The sequence below is a fragment of the Cetorhinus maximus genome, chromosome 28 (assembly GCF_964194155.1).
Source record: "Cetorhinus maximus chromosome 28, sCetMax3.hap1.1, whole genome shotgun sequence".
Classification (NCBI taxonomy): domain Eukaryota; kingdom Metazoa; phylum Chordata; class Chondrichthyes; order Lamniformes; family Cetorhinidae; genus Cetorhinus; species Cetorhinus maximus.
In genome coordinates, this window is record NC_135906.1 from 3050725 (window position 1) to 3053768 (window position 3044).

Genomic DNA, 3044 nt, shown 5'->3' on the forward strand with positions numbered 1-3044 from the left:
GGAACAATCCAAAGTCCAGGACTACCTGCTGAGGGATGCACTAAAGCTTGGGGCAGCTGCCGCAAAGGCGCAATGGGGAAGGGTCGCTGTCTAAGACCTTTCTGCCACAGTGCACCGAGGGACTGGGAACTGTTTAAATCCCCTCGGGCTGTACAGCTCAAAATGAAAGGCTGTAAATGATTGTAATATTGTTTGTACTGATGCACCTGGTGATACATTTTGTAAAAGTTGAACTGGATTGTACCCTTGTAATGGTGTTTTTGGAATGGTTTGGAATGTGATTGAAGATATTTTATGAATAAAGTATATTTTTGCAAAAAAAAAAGTATCTGTTCTTATCAGTTTAATATCTGATACGTCCCTTATCTGGGGACCATATATTAAATTGATTTTTGGAGCAGGGAGATGGAATAGGGGCTTGCTCCGTCCACTCCACGCATTGACCCGGTATTGCAGTATCTCTGGGAACGGTGCACCCCCTCCCTTTCCAGGGGATTTTCAATACAAAAAATAGTTTTCTTACAAACATTTGCTTTCTTTAATTTTCAACGTGTACATGTTCTAAAACACAACTTTCTTTCTTTCTTTCTCTCTCTCACTCACCCACCCGCCCGCCCGCAGCAGCTACTCACAAAAAACACGCACACTCAACCTACACTCACAGACAGCACTCTAATCTCACAAACACTCTACCTCACTCTTACAAAAACATCTTTCACTTGCAAATACACCTCTCAAACACTCTCTCAGCTGCACCTTTCGCCTCACGACATTTTAAGCCAGCTCTCTGCTGCTGCTGCTGCTGCTGCTGACACAGCAACAATCCGCAGGGACGCGATGTACAAGCCTCTAGATAAACGGGGAAAAAACGTGCTCAACATCGCCCTCATACTGATGGGCCACCTTTGTGTGTGGCTGCATCAAGCGGTGCGTAGACCCTCAGTATGCAAACACCAAGTGTCACTACGTGCTGAGGTTCTACCTGTCCCCGGTGTTGCGAAGGATGGGTCTGGCCACGCTGCCGCGGAACGCTCCAAGTAGTTGGACCGTGCCGTACCACCTGTCCCTGGTGGAAAAATTTATGCAGAGAAACACCTATGACCACAAGTCCATCAGGCAGTGGTCAGCACGTAACGTCCTAGAGGCCCTGAGGGAAAAGGAGAGGGTGGACCCTGTGGAATGGTTCCCCGAGCAGACTGTCAAGGTCATTTAGCAGAATGCCTCATCGCCAGAACTTTCCAACGAGCACCAAGATGTAGCTTGGCTGGTGGTGAGAAAGGCCCTCCCCGTCAGATCCTTCCTACACGCCAGGAGTCTCACCCCCTCTGCATGTTGCCCTCGAGGTGGCTGTGGTGGGGAAGAGACCGTTGTTCACCTCCTTGTGGATTGTGCCTTTGCAAAGAAGGTCTGGGGAGAGGTGCAGTGGTTTCTGTCGAGGTTCATCCTGAGCAGTTCTGTGACACAGGACTCTGTGCTCTACGGGCTGTTCCCAGGGACACACACCAAGACAAACATCAACTACGCGGGAGGATCATTAACTCGGTGAAGGACGCTCTTTGGGGCTGGGAAGTGTATAGACCCCTCGGGCTGTCCAGCTCACAATGAATGTCTGCATTGAATACTCATTGTATTCTAATTGTATTGAAGCACCTCAGAGAGCAACATGTTGTTTGTTGATAACTCCAATCCCATTGTCTGATTGTCTGTAATGACCAGATTGAAATGGTTGTAATATTCATTGATCGTATTGAAGCAACTCGTGACGCATGTGTAAAAGTTGATTCTGATTGTACTTTTTGTGATGGCGATTTAGAAATGTTTTGTAATGTTCTTCCTGATATTTTATGAATGAAATATATTTTTCCAAAAAAAAGGAAAGCAATTCGGAGAGTACACCATATGTGTATAACATTCCCCATTGCTTTCTCAACACTAATGGATTGTGAAGAGAGGGATGGGTCAGAAATTCCACTGAGCAGCATTTACTCCCAGCTACAGAAATGAAATTAAGTTCAGTCTTTAACAGCGAGGTGCTATTGGGAGGTAACAAGGGGAGACTGTCTGATTCTGTTGTTGAATTTCATTTTGATCAAACATTTCTTCAACTCTCTGCTGAGGAATTCCAAGTTGGAGATTGCCTGTGAGATGTCAAATGGCCTCCTGCTTCCTTGCACCATTATATAATTGTACGGACAGAATGTTGGTCCAATTCCCTCTGAGCTGGGAGAGGATCAAACCCAGATCCCGGTTATTATAAACCCCACAGCCCAACCAACTGAACAAGCCTGTCCTTTACTCTCTCTTTCTCACAGCCTCGGCTCCTCACTTTTTCTATGTTTCCAGCCTGTTCTGTTCCTCTGACCTTCATTCCTGACCTTCTATTGACCACGGCCGACTCACTGTCCCTCTCACTCTCACCGTCTCTCCGCCCCTTCACCCACTTCCAAACCCCTTGCTTGAATAGCCCCTTACAGAGCTCAGTTGGGAGGGGGTTAGACTGAAAATCGAAAGGTCCCGAGCTCATTCCGGACTTTTCTCCTTTCCTTTGTGTCACCATTTGGGTTCGATTCTCGAGCTGCCTGATTTACTCTGAAATTATTTCCCCAGCGCTGAAGATTGGACTGGAATAGAGAGACATTAAGGGTGGGAAATATTTCCATTTTCTCTATTTAACTGAGTCTCTATCTCCTTCTGTCCTTTTCTCTGGTTTTTCCCTCTCTCGGGGTGGGATGGATATTTGATTTGCTGCATTTGTCCTAAACGGAAACCTTTTCCACATCTCGGACGGTCAGACACACTGGGCGGAATTTAATACGCGAAGCCTGGGTCCCGTTGGTGGGAGTGGGAGTGAGGCCAATTCCGTTTGCGTGTCGAGAGCCGGCGTGGACACCAGACCAATTAAAATGTAAAGAGCCAGCGGTGGGCACGTGGGGCAGGTGTGATCACGTGGTGGGCACGTGGGGCAGGTGTGATCACACGGTGGGCACGTGGGGCAGGTGTGATCACACGGTGGGCACGTGGGGCAGATGTGATCACACGGTGGG

At 47.7% G+C, this 3044-nt stretch overlaps 1 pseudogene; it reads left to right on the plus strand.

Annotated features, from left to right (window-relative positions):
- Positions 1-305: 305 nt before the first annotated feature.
- Positions 306-481, plus strand: LOC144669239 (U2 spliceosomal RNA; annotated as a pseudogene).
- Positions 482-3044: the final 2563 nt, after the last annotated feature.